The 14,141-nt window shown below is 44.0% G+C and overlaps 1 protein-coding gene across 2 annotated transcripts in view; it reads right to left on the minus strand.

Annotated features, from left to right (window-relative positions):
* Window positions 1-8,869, minus strand: part of Sytl3 (synaptotagmin-like 3) — an 85,911-nt gene extending 77,042 nt beyond the window's left edge. The window contains exon 1 of one of the 2 annotated variants that reach the window (XM_005390516.2): window positions 8,851-8,869. The gene's annotated coding sequence lies outside the window, so the exon portion shown is untranslated. Of the gene's footprint in view, window positions 1-868; window positions 910-8,850 lie in introns of those variants that run through there. The other variant, XM_005390515.2, reaches the window with a different exon arrangement.
* Between the last annotated feature and the right edge of the window lie 5,272 nt (window positions 8,870-14,141).

Raw genomic sequence — 14,141 nt, forward strand, 5'->3', positions numbered from 1 at the left:
CTTGTGATCTCCCTGCCTTGGCCCGCCCAGAATACGGGGTCACAGGCTGCATCGCCCCGCCCGGCTCTTCTCCCTGTCTTCTTACTTCTACTCCCCTGAACATACTGTTGGGTCGAGAGCTGTCTGGTTTGTCTGGGTCTCAAGAATTTTAATAAAGATTTTTGCACTTGGCTCAGAACACCAGATTCTTGCACTGTGCTTTCTTTTCATGTGGCCTTTGGTGCCTCTCCCCGGCTCTGGCCTCTGGCTCTTCAGGAAAGCAAGACCACATTCAGCGCAGACGGCTGGTAATGACAGCACCTGGTGTTTCCACAGGAACAACCTGGGAATCTTCAAATGCACACTCTTCAGGCGTCTAGGACTAACACTTTTCAGAAATACAGGATCCAATTATCACAAAACACCACTCCATACCGCATTACCCCAAGCCTTTGGGCCGGGCCGAACTGTGGGAAATGGCCTTTTCAAGGAGAAATGGGAGCTCAGCGCCCCCTCGTGGTCATTCACTCCTAGCTACATGAACGTGAAATTGGTGTTTGCCAGACCCTTCCCCTGGGTCATTCAGTAAATACTCACAGAGCACCTTCCGAATGCCAAGCATCGTTCCAGGGGCTTACGATTTATGACTTGATGGACCACTGATTTATACCCGATCCTATTTCTTAACCAAATATAATGTGGCATATAGTAACAGCACATTGAGGACAATGAAAGTAAAGTCAGAGTCATCAGAAGAAGGAAAAGGGACAGAGTTCTATCAGAAGCTGACATAAAACATTTACTGTGTATAAATATTAAATAAATACCTGACCTTCCTGGTAGCCGACACGAAACAAAACAAAACAAAACATAAAACAAAAACACAAACCGGGTGTGGTGGCGCACGTCTGTAATCCCAGCACTCCGGAGGCTGAGGCAGGAGCATTGTTGCGAGTTTGAGAACAGCCTGGGCTACAAAGTGAACTCAAGACCAGCCAGAACTGTATAGCGAGACCCTGCCCTAAAAAAGACCAAAATACATAAATAAATAAACAGAGAAAAAGAAATCAAGATGGTGTATATGGTTCTGATAAAGTGAAAGATAAACTGAAAGAAATATAGAACATCCTCAAGGTATAATGAGCTAAGAATCAATTATTTCAATAGTGGCTTGGCAGAAGATGTAAAACTGTGCTGCATGTATCATTATTATATTGATTTTAAATTAAAACCAAGGATTGAGCCCTAATTGTAATTCACTGAAAGTATTTCAAATATAGACCAAGACATAATGCTTTCTAGTTTTCAAACTGACACAGGGATGCAGCTTAGAAAACTCAAGGTATGAATATTTGGGTTTTTTAGGTATGAATATTTGGAATCCATCCCACTGTGATTATTCTTTTTTTTTTTTTTTTTGGTTTTTCTCCGGTAGCGGGAACCGAACTCACGACCTTGCGCTTGCCAGGCAGGCGCTTTGCCGCTGAGCTAAATCCCCAGCCCCTCCACTGTGATTATTCTTATCTTTCAGACTTTAAGCCTAGCTTTTCAATACATTCAAAGTACAAACTCTGCACTGAGTGTCTATAAACCTTCAGTCACTCCAACGCCCGGTGAGCCTCTACTAAGAGTAAAGCCTTCTATCATTAGATTGAGTTGTACTTTTTTTTTTTAACCTTGGATGATCCATTTGAAAAAAGAGGTGACTCAGTGACAAGATGCCACAGGTATAGCATCATTCCCAGGCCGTTTGCATTAAGATTTAACAGAAGGCTAGGAAGATATTCTCTCATTAGTTGCTAGTGGCTTTGGACTTTCCATTCAACACGTTTGAAACAGTTGCTTCGTTTCAAGGGGAATTGTTTGGGGTTTCCCATGGGTCCTACCATGTTCCACCTTTAGAAACGTGGGCGTGTCTGTTGTCACAGTAACAAATAACTCTTGAATTTCTACACAAATGTTAATTCACTTTTGGCAAAAGTAAACAGATAATTACTTTTGGAAAAAATTATCTGATAAATGACTTAATTCCTATATAAACACAAAGTGTATTTTGCAGGGTTTTAACACACTTTGAATTTTCTAATAATGCAACTGTTGTGTAAACTGAAGGAAGACTACTTGGCTGCATGCAACGCTTTAACAAGGATTGTGTACCATCCCGAAAGGCATCACATGTGAATCGCTAATCATACACCAGCAGTGTACATGGGCAGGCACCATTCAGAGGCTTCTGCGTATGTAGACTCTAATTACTTCGCCATGTCTTCCAGTGTGCTTTACATATTAGAAGTGCACATTACATTATTATCACTTGTTATCCCTTTGTCTCTCCTTTTACCACACCAATGGCATTGGACTATTACTTTTATAACTATATGTGTAGGTAGGTTATATGATGCATGAATTTAATTTCAGGATAGCTAAAAGTAAACAATAAACCATCTCCTGTAATGAATGAGTGCTGGGTCTTGTGAGAGTAAGAACCACTGCATAAGAGGATCCCATCATCACTTGGGTCACTTAGAAGCTAACTGCAGTAGTATATAATTCTCTTGTTTATTTTTCAACTTATTATTGGGCTTGTAGGAGAATGGGGCAGAGGGAAATAGAAGACTTGGTTATCGTTTTAAGTTGTGTTGTATTGGGTTTGGAAACTTTGCTTTGACTGTGAATTTGTTTGCTTATGTCATAAATTTCAGCTCTGACATCCAGGTTATAAATGAGTTCAGAGTTCCTTTTTCCATACAAATTATTTAAATTATTTCAGCTGAATCTTTCAATCCTCTTGACCCAGCACTGGCACTTGTTGTCTACTGAGCTAACGTTTGTTTTTCTTTGTTTTTCTCCGGTACCGGGAACCGAACTCACGACCTTGCACTTGCCAGGCAGGCGCTTTTGCCGCTGAGCTAAATCCCCAGCCCCTGAGCTAACGTTTGATTGTTACAAATTTTGGGTCAGCTGCCAACTGGGAGAATTCACTCTGTAACCCTTCCAAGTCACTCAGGAACAATTTTCTGATGATAAATTCTTGCCTTATAATCTACTTATCCAAGACAGGTGTCCCTATGTGACAATTTTTTAGTAATAGACAGATTTGGTTTCTGGTCACTTACACTTGTAAGAAATTACAACATATCACATGAAGTTAAAAGTATTCGAGGGATGCTTTATGGATGTTTGTCCTACCCATGTTATAAAGAATATGTAAAGGAACTCAATGTGGTTTTTAATTTCTTACAAGTATGAGTGACCAGAAACCAAATCTGCAGTAAAAGAATCCCATGAAGGCTGTGAAAAGTAGCTTGCGCGGCCTTCGCACTGCGCACTGCATCACCACACACCTGCAGGCTGTGCTTCACGCTATCCTAAGGTGACGGAGTAAGGTGTGAGGACATTTTTAATACTCATGAAATGAGTAACATGGGCAACGGTTCAGAGCTGACTGTCCCCAGGTGCTTGCCCACAAATGCAGCCGACAGGAGAAGTAGGGACTCTGGTGAGAGGATGATGAAGAAGACAGACTAGCGATACGACTGGATGTTGTCAAGGTGACTCCAGCTGAACCTAGGAGAGGACGGAAGCTGCCGGAGGAAAAGGAAGAAGACACTTCCAGGGCAAGGAGCAGGGTGTGGTTTGCACTGAGCACTGCTGAAGGGGCTGTTGGGGGGGTTCAGCAGCAGAGGGCTCGCCTAACATCTGCAAGGCTCTGGATTTAAAGCCCATTACCACAAAAATAAAAAAATAAATAAAAGCAGGAATATGTCTTTCTTTCATTCTCAGTGAAGTAGCCCAGTGTGAACCTGACATTCCTACCTCTCTAGCCTGGACTTTTCCTTCACCTCCATCCTCCATTCCCATAAAATGTACAACATGCCCATACTGGGCTCTTTCTAGAACATTCCCTGAACACATCATTTGCTCTTCCACTTGCAAACATTTGCTCCCATTCCTCCTTCTTCTCACCTCAATCTCACCTACTCTGAGCAATTGAGGGCAGCAGTCAGGGGACAGAACTTGGGACCGGCTTTCTATCCCATGAGGAGCTCGCTGGCTACTGAGGTGTTGGGCAAGTCTGCTGAAGCTTTCAGGGACCTGGTTTCCTATCTGTGACTGTTAAATCTGTTGATACTTACAAAGGATTTAGAGCACAGCACCAAGCATATGAGTGGCACTCAGTATACATCAGCTGTTATTCTTAAGTCTGTATTTTTTTTGGTGGGGGGTGGTTCCGGTAATGGGAATCGAACTCACAACCTCGCACTTGCCAGGCAGGCGCTGTGCCGCTGAGCTAAATCCCCAGCCGTTAGCTGTTATTCTTAAAAGTAACATCATCATTATTGTTAGTCCTTAAAGGGACTAACTTACTGTTACCTAATTCAGGAACTTTCTCCTTATTTATAATCAAAATTAATCACTCCTTCATCTTTAACCCGCTTCTACTTTGTACGTTTCTCAGGGGTGACCCTGACTACTTCCTGTCTTGTACTGCAGTGTTTCCTTTTAGTGAGGATATCAGGTTTCAGTGACCCCACCACTACCCAGCCAGATGGAGGTGCTGGATATTTGGCTTGCACTGAGAAACCCCAGGAATATTGCCTCATGGAGACTTACCAAGGCAGGAAGTCAAGTAGAGCCAGAAGTAGGATAGTCAGGGAGCAAGTAAAATTCTTATTTCCAAAAGCATCAGCCTTCAAAATAGTGCAACAAAAGTGGAGTCATTTCCAAATTTGAAAAGAATCCTAGAATTTCTTGTATTTTAAGGACCTCATGCAAAAATTCAGTGTCATGCTTTGACCAAGGCTGTCTCCCAGGTAGTATTTATATCATTCATTTCTCATTCAACTTTTTTTTTTTCAGTGCAGGAGATCAGAAGCAAATTCTTAAATGTGTTTCTGTCCCAAGCCCTGGGATCTGGCTTCATCCTGCCCCTTGAGCCTAGAGGCCAGGCTCCTCACCTTCCTCCTACATCTATGCCTTGTGGCTGACTCCACCTGTCAATCTAATCCCATTTCATGATTAAGAGCAGACAAAACCTAATGGCTGCCACACAGCAGGAAAACTTCCACCCCTAGAGAAGCACATCACACCCAACTAGCCAGTCCCCAGCTTGCTTTTGGAGTCAGCCAGTCTGGGATCACACCCAAGTCCACGACTCTGCCACAGGCCTCCTGGCCAGCTGTTTAGTCTTTGCGAGACTCACCTTCCTTCTATATGAAGAGGAGAAAATGATCTTTGCTTCACAAGGCCGTTGGGGGAAGCAACTGAGCCACTCAGGGACAGCCCCAGAGCAACAGCTGTCACGAAGCAACCAGGACGCAAGTGCCCCTTCTCCATACAGCACCATCTCCCCTCCAGTGAAGCCCAGGAGCAGGGCAGGAAGCCACTTCTCTGGGATTGGGAGGGACGCAGGCAGTGGGGGAGATTTCAGTCAGGTACGGTCACAGTCATCCCCTCTGTCTTCAGGGGGTACAGGCCGGACAATCCGCAGGCCTGTCTATGCTGTTCTCTCCTACACATCTCAGGCACAGAGATTAGCACCAGTAATAGAGAACAGCAGTTATATTTGAATAAAAGTTATTTAAAATTTATGAATGGCTTCTTTCTGGAATTCTCCATTGAGAAACCACTGAGAAACCCCAGGAATATTGCCTCATGGAGAATATTGCCTCAATATTTTCAGACTGAGGTTGCCCATAGGTAACTGAATTGTGGAAAGTGGACCTACAGATGGGAGGGCATCGTAGTTCTATTTTGTCTTTATCCAGTTACCCGTGTCCCCGGGGGCTCCGGGTGTTCAGAAAAGCCCTGGGTAGTCACAGGGCCTGGTACATCTGTTTGTCAGCACTCTTGTTACTGGCCTTTTGAGTACCACACACGTGGCAGGTATTGAGGGTATGAACACAATGAGACCTGATCTCTACAAGAAGGGTACATTCCAGACAGAAAAAGGGCACGTCAAGAAAAAAACCATAGCGTGGTAGGGTGAGGATATAAATCCAGGGGTCTGCTGAGAGTACACTGGGGACATGATTCACTGTATGTAGGGAGGGAAGACAGGGCCGGTGGCACCAGGAGAGCTTCCTGGGGCAGAAGCCTGGGTCATCTTTGCCGGAAGATGGGGACAGTCTGCATCCGTCAACAGACTGCACCCAGAGCGTGTGCGTTCCCATGAGGTTAACTCGCCTAGTGACAGTCGTAGCCATTTTAGTTCAAGTAAATGTGTGCTATGACGGTCACACAGGACAAATCACTCACAATGCATTTTCCAGAACACAGTCTGGTCATTATCTGACACGAGACTGCATTCAGTCCTGCTCTGGAAGCTTAAAACAATGCTTGCTTTCCTCAGCCTACCAGGGAACCTTGACTGTGGCTTTCAAATCTGGTAAGGTAGTAAAGAAATGAGGAATATATACATAATGGAGTGCTACTCAGCCACCAAGAAGGATAAACTTGAGTCACCTGTAGGAAATGACTTCACCTTGAGACTATAATACTAAGTAAAATAAATCAGACACAGAAGGCTAAATAACACCTGGCTTATCTTCTATGAGAAACTCAAAGTGTAATTTAAAGAGCAAAATAAAATATAGATGATAGAAAACAGGGAAGTTTAGGGGCTGGAAGGGCCCCTGGGATAGGAGGAGATGAGAGGGCAGGGAGGGGAGGAGGAAGTAAAAAGGATCAAGATGGGATAAGCAGGTACCCTCCCCCCGCCCCGCTCTGAATGCATTATCATACGCTGCAAACTTATACTATTAAAAAGGGGAAACACGCTAGATAACCAAGAAGAAATGTAAGACTGGAGAGGAAAAAGGAAGTTGGCCAAGGGAGGTGCTCTGTATACACAGGCAGGTTCTTATCCTTTCATCCAGTATCTCGGGTGGGTCAGATCAACGGAAGTAAAGCGTGGAAATGTAGCAGAGGGCAGCGGCGTGCATGTCCGTGAACGGCACACACCACCGCCGGGCTTTGGGGGAAACTGAAACAGCAGGCTCCAGCCTGCGGGCTGCAGCCTCGGAGCGTTCTCCCCGCCCGGGCCTCCGCCCACCGCGGCACCGCAGCTGCTTCCTGGCAAAGCTTCGTAGCTTCAGCCCACAGACCGGCGCTTTCTGCCCCGGACGTACGGGAAAAGCTGTCATCAAACTGAGCTGACGTCTCATCTTGTGTGTGTGTGTGTGTGTGTGTGTGTGTGTGTGTGTGTGTGTGTGTGTGTGACCTCTTTCCAGAAGCTTAGGGCCGCCTTGAAGAACGCAAGCCCATCCAAGGCAGGGGTGAAACTGTCCAGGCTCCAACCGCAGCTGGGCTCCTAGTTACCTGCAGACTCGCCCTGCACAGTGCGAAGATGCACGCGCTCATCAGCAAGTGGCGCAGAAATGGACGTGGGCTCAGGGATTCCTGGCCCCTCTTGCCTTAGTCAGTAGATTTTCTGGGAAGCCAGTAAACCCCAAGCTTTAAGGTTTCCCACTTCGCGGCCCGCGTCCGAAGCTCCATCTCCGGTTCAGAGGCCTGTCTTTAAACGGGCTTTGAAAGTTGTGTACTTACACGTCGAAGATGTGTTTAACCCTCGTGTGAAGATGCGAAGCCTGCCTGAGAGAGGACAAAATCACTGCCGCTCACTGAAGACTCTCAACTCTTTCTCATCCGGGCAATTCTTGCCCCCAACCCCACCTCACCCACACCCACCCCCAAAATCAGAGTTAGAATCAGAGTTTTAAAAACGAAATACAGATCCATTATTTTCATGGCTTAAACTCGGCTTTTATATAGAAAGACTAAGCGATGAGTGTTAACGTTACTATGGCTACTACTCATAGCTGTTGTGACAGTTTATGTTGTACCAACAGCTATTGTTTATTTAGCACTTAGCCCGAGCCAGCTACATACGTTATTTTCAACTAATCTTCATTGCATTTCAGGAAGTACACCCACCGCTGAGAAAGAAGCAAGCCCTGGAGCAATTTACAAACTTTACCCGAAGTCACACCATAACCTAGGTCTGTCTGTCTAACTCTGAAATGTGTGAATGCGTTAATTAGGCAGATAAGAAGTTAAAATCTCCCGTTCTCTTGGCTGAGTAATTTTTTCTGCATCAATGCTAACTTCTTAATACATCTTTAATATCTACTCTGCATTTTGCCCTGAAAGTCCCTCACTTACCAAGATTTGGGGAGGGTTACTGGGGACTGAACCCAGGGCCTTTGCACCGAGCTACATCCCTACCCTACCCCACCCGACCTCACCTCACCTCACCTCACTACACCCCCTTTTTAAAATTTCTATTTAAATTTATGCTAAGTTGTCCAGTCTGGGCTCAAACTTCCAGTCCTCTCGCCTCAGCCTCCCAAAGTGCTGCGATTACAAGCATGCACCATTACACTTGGTTCATTAACTTCTTTATTCTAAAATTATACATGCTCCATTCCCAAATGAGAGATTATGGTGCCTGCTTCGGCAGCACCACATATATTACAATTGGAACCACACTAGAGATTATGGGTGATAAGAACAATCTGAAGTTGATTTGGAACAAACAGTTATCAACTGTATGTATAAAAACCTATAAGACAAAGGAAAAAAGCAAACAACTTTCTACCACCTAAATAAAAATTCACAGTGCAGCTTTGGGATAGTTTCCTGTTTTGTATTTATCTAGTTCTAAGGCTATTTCTTCTGTGGCATTTATATCATTTTTCCATTTTAAATATTGCATTATTCAATAAAATTACAAATCATCTGTGACCTGATTTATTATTATTTTTGTTTCCCACATTTCAATGTCATCAATCTAAGGAAAGTCACGATAACTGTAGTCTCTACCCACCCCAATCCCAAATGACTTGCTCCTGTGGAGGCATGGGTCCTTACCTTACCTTCATCTGCTTCCAGACAGGAGGCCAGGAGCCGGCTCAGGGCAGCTGAGGAAGCCGATTCTTTGTAGACTGACTGTCCTGTTTCTCTTTCTAGTCTTCACAGGCTGAGGTAGCACATCCACGTGGCCAACGTAAGAGCTTCGACAGCAACCCCCAAACCACACCAGAGTGCTCCTATGGGCCAGCATTTCATGCTGTCAGCTGGAGGAAAGACTCATTGATCTGATGAAACAGTTCACCCTTTCCAAGAATACGCCACCCCCAGACCAGCGTGCTCTCTGTGTGTGAGAGGTTTCACATTGACCACAAGTGTACATGACTACAGTACCTATCAAAGGACAGCTGCTAATGCACAGCCAATTCATACTGAGGCTAGCATGGGCTTTCCTGGGGTGAATTTTCTGAGCATGCATACAGACTATAATACAAGTTGTAAGCACTGTGCTGAAGTTTGAATGTCCCCTCCCAAACTCATGTTAAAATTTAATTGACATTGTATTAACAATATGAAGAGATGGAATCTTTTAAAAGTCATTAGACCATGAGGGCTCTGCTCTCATGGGTGGATTAATGGTGTCATCTAGGAGTGGTTCACTAACTCAAGAACGGGTTATTTATAAAAGGATGAGCTTGCCCCTCCGCCCTCTTCCCCCCGTCTCCCTCCCTGTTATGGCCTGTTTGTAGATATCCCCCTAAAGTCTCGTGTGGTCATAGGTGAGTCTTTTGGAAGATGGCTGGATCTAGAATGTGTGGTAGTGGGATGAAGAATGTGATGCTAGTATTGATTCACAGTGTGATGCTGGGATTAATGGTGAGTGCTACAGATAGCCTGAATAGAATATAAGAGACAGAAAGAGGGCTGCTCTTGTCATTGTTTTTTGCTTGTTACTTGCTGGTTTACTCCTTTGCTGCTCTCTGCCTTCTGCTTTGCCGGCCTCTGCCTGCCATGAACTGTTTCTCCTCTGTGATGCCCCTCTGCCATGTCATTCTGTCTTGGAGCCAGCCAACTATGAACCAAAACCTCTACAAACTCTGAGCTAAATAAACTTTTCCTCTTTTAACTTTGGATGTCTGGTATTTTGTCCAAGCAATGAGAAAAGTAGCTAAGACTCGCCGTGTGTCCCATCCTCTTGTACCACAAGACGCCCTCCACCATATTATGACGTAGCAAGAAGGCCCTCACCAAGTGCAGCATCTTGATCTTGGACTTCCCAGCCTCCAGAACAGTGAGAAATAAATATCTGCTGTTTATAACTACCCCGTACAAAGTAGACTAAGACAGCCAGCTTGATAAATATTCCCAAATAAACACACCCCATTAAGAAACAACATGAACTGCATCCTGGAGCCCCTCCTCCCCACTTCCAGCCCCTACGTTCTTCCCAGAGGTATCTATGGCCATGACCTCTAACACCACTGATTAATTTTTTGCACTTTATATAAATGGACTCATATAATATTCTTTTGAGTCTCGCTTCATTTTTCAGCATTATGTTTGTGAGACTTATCCACACCATTGCATGTAATTATTGTTTCTTCATTTTCATTACTGCATTGCATTTTATTGTGTGTATGTGTGTGTAACTTACCAATCATACTGTTTATAGGTATTTGTGTGTTATCTATAATTTTTGTTTACCATGAATAGCATTGTTGCATACATTTTTGTATAGTCTCTTCAATGAAAATTTGTCACATTCCTGTTGCATATGTGTCTAGGAGTAGAATTTCTGGGTCAGAGAAATATGTTCCACATTAGATGCTGCCAATCAGTTCTCCAACATGGTCATCTTAATTCACACTCACACCAGCAACAGGTTCCAGAGGGTCCATATCCTCATCAACACTTGATATTATCTTTCTTTTCTTATCCATTCAGGTGGGTGTGTAGTAGTCTCACATTATGGTTTTCATGTGCATTTCCATTATGTTTAATGTAAGTGAGCAATTTGAGTATCACTTCGTATGTTTTTGGCCATTTAGATATTTAGTTTTCCATGAGGTTGTTCAAGTTTTTTCACCTGCATTTTTCAATTGGATCATCTTCCTTTCTCTTATTGACTATAGAGGTTCTTTATATATTCAGGACATAATTCCTCTGCCAGATAGATATCTATATCTATACTTATATCTATCTATGTAAAACATAGATGTCTTCACAGGTCATCTATGACCTAAACACCTCTTCTTAAAAGAACACAAATCAGATGTCCCACATTTTTTCTTTTCTTTCCTTTAATGGGTCTCTTTAGGGGTCTCAGACTTGTTCCTGAGGGTGAACTAGTATGAACTCTAATTAAAATGTGTGATTTATGCTCAGGCAGCTCTGGATGACTACACCAGATCTTCGTGACCCCTTCTGGGCCTTAGATTCTTCATCCACACCTGAGGTTCACTTTGGTCATCCCTTTAGCATCACATCCTCCTGTGCCTGAGGATGGTGAGCTGAGATGGAGAATTTAGTTGGGTGAGGGGCAGCGGTGTGCAGGGTGCTACTGAGGGTCAGAATGGCAGAAAGGAAGACTAAATTAAGAGGGTGAGCTTTGGGGTGAGACACATGTGAGTGGCCTGAAGCAAATCACTTATCCTTCCCGAGCTCATTTCCTGGTGAAGGTCAGAAGGCTTCTCTTATAGTTCAGGCTCATCCAATTCACTCATTCTCATTGGGTTCCTACAGTGATCACTGTTGAGGACCTCCTGCCTAAGTGAATCTTCAACAAATGGTAACTGCTGTTTATTTAGTAGTAGAAAAACTGGTTTACAGCATGAGATGCTGAGTCAATCCATGTAGGGATGTTTGGAAGAAAAATGCCTTTGGAGTGAGAATCACCACTTCCAAAGTAGGTATAGTGATTTGCTGAGGCTGCTGTCACAAATGGCACAGAATGGGGAGCTTAAACAAAAATCTATTTTCTCACAATTCTGGAGACTGGAAGGCAAAGGTGAAGAGATGGGCAGGGTTGGAGATATCTCTGTTCCAGAAGCCTCGCTCCTTCACTTGCAGATGGCTATCTTTTTCCTGTTCTTCATAGGTTATCTATGTCCTACACTCCTCTGCTTAAAAGGTCTCAAATCATATTGGTTTAAGGTCCAAGCATATGGCTTAATTTTACTAGGTCATCTCATTAAAGATTCTATAATCAAATAAAGTCACATTCTAAGGTGTAAACATATGATTTTTAAAAATTTTGATTTGTTCGCTTTTTCAGACAGGGTCTCGCTGTGTAGTTCAGGCTGGCCTTGAACTCACGGAAATCCTCCTGCAAATGCTGGGATTACAGGTATGCACCATCACACTGACTCAAACATACGAATTTAGGGGATGACATAACTCAAACCATAACAGTGAGATAATACTGAGAACATGTTAGAACTTTTATCATTTATTTTTCAAAAGCTAAAACTTTACTAATGTTAAATAAATGGATTTGCAGTTGACTGTATCACTTAAAAATAAACATACCATTAAGATACATGTTCAGCCAGACATGGTGGTGCATGCCTATAATCCCAGCACTGGGGAGGCTGAGGCAGGAGGATCGATGCGACTTCAAGGCCAGCCCGGGCTACAAAGTGAGCTCAAGGCTGGCCTGAACTGCATAGGGAGACCCTGTCTCAAAAAGACAGACAAAAAAAAAAATACATGTTCAAAAATTATTCCTGCTACAGGGGCATAGTTAAAGAAGTTTGAAGAACAATGATCTAAGGCTTTGTGCTACAAAAGACGACCGATCAAGGAGTTGGCAAGGAGGGAATATAACTGGGTGTTGAAATTGAGCGTGAAAGATTAAGTCTGAAAGCAAAGGAAGGGGATCGGGAGCTGGCAGGGGCTTGGGAGCTATGCTGCTGAGCACTGAAAGGGCAGGACAGCTGGGATGGTGACTGGGATGAGAACCACCAGGATGAAAAGCTTCAGCCCACAATGTGCGGCAGGTTGCATGACCCTTGCCTTCAGCGTCCCGGTTCTGTTAACTCAGGTGGGGTCAAAGACTTGCTCTGGTTGATATCATGTGTACAGAGGTGCCACCTCAGAGGAGGATCTGTTTAGCCAGTACTCAGGTCACAAACCCTCTCCCTTGATGACTCCAGAGTCACCACCCCATCACTCCCAGGGTGAGGAAGACATAGGGCAGAGCCATAGCACATCCTTGTAAGTGACAAATCAGTCTTTACTGTCATAGACCACAACTCCACAGAATATCTCAGTACCACACTCCTAGGTTCAGGAAAAGGAAGGAAACCATCATACATCCGTAGAATTTGGGTTGTGTGGGGCTGCAGATCAGAAGCCACAGACTAGTATTCAAGCACTGAATCCTAGTACTTGTTGGCATGACAACCTGTTGATCACTATGACTATTTAGCTACATTTACTAAACAAAGCTACCAGCAACTCCAGTCCCTGATTCAACAGAAGTGTTGCCTTCTGGTGCTGCGGATGACACCCTGGCCTTGCACATGCTAGGCAAGTGCTCTACCATACAACTACTCCCCCTGGCCCAGATCTGGTGTTTAAGAGACTTAACTCAGAGGAAGAAAGGTGATTGCATGCAACACTTTCCAATCTGTGACTCGCCCCTGAATTGGAAAACAAACCTGCCTCACTCCACAGAACTGCTACACAGAAATAAGCATTACTCTAAAATGGAATGGAATTTCTAGCAAAGCGAGTCAATGCATTTCTGCTGCGGTACTCCTGAAGGACACCCATTCTTGGAAGATGGGGGTTCTGGAATCAGCAGTTCTACACTGCCAGGTGCCATGCAGATTTAAATTCCTCGGCACTACAGCCTGTACATCAATTCAGCAGAATACAATACCACATCTCTGTATTGTCACATTATGTGATGTGTGTGACAACATCACATAAGCCTAGAGAATTCAAACCCTCCCATTAACAGAAACTGGTGTTTTAAAACATTCCATAAAAACCATGTCTTAGTCAACTGTGCAGTGCAAAACCCAGCTCAGAGCCTGACTCAAAGGGAATGTTATTATTATTATTTGTTTTGTTTTTTGAGATGGGGTCTCACTATGTAGTTCAAGCTGGCCATGAACTCACTATGTAGCCCAGGCTGGCCTTGAGCTCGCAGCGATCCTCCTGCCTCAACCTCCCAAGTGCTAGGATTACAGGTGTGTGCCACCACACTTGGCAAAGGGAATATTCTGATGTATGTGTGCTGAGTAAGAGAACAAATGGTTCAGGAGATAAACATACTCATCCATTTACTGGGAAGATTAAAAAATGGCAAATGCCATTATCATTTAACCACTTAACAGTTTACC

The sequence above is a fragment of the Chinchilla lanigera genome, unplaced genomic scaffold (genome assembly GCF_000276665.1).
Source record: "Chinchilla lanigera isolate Chin_1 unplaced genomic scaffold, ChiLan1.0 scaffold00038, whole genome shotgun sequence".
NCBI classification, from domain to species: Eukaryota; Metazoa; Chordata; class Mammalia; order Rodentia; family Chinchillidae; genus Chinchilla; species Chinchilla lanigera.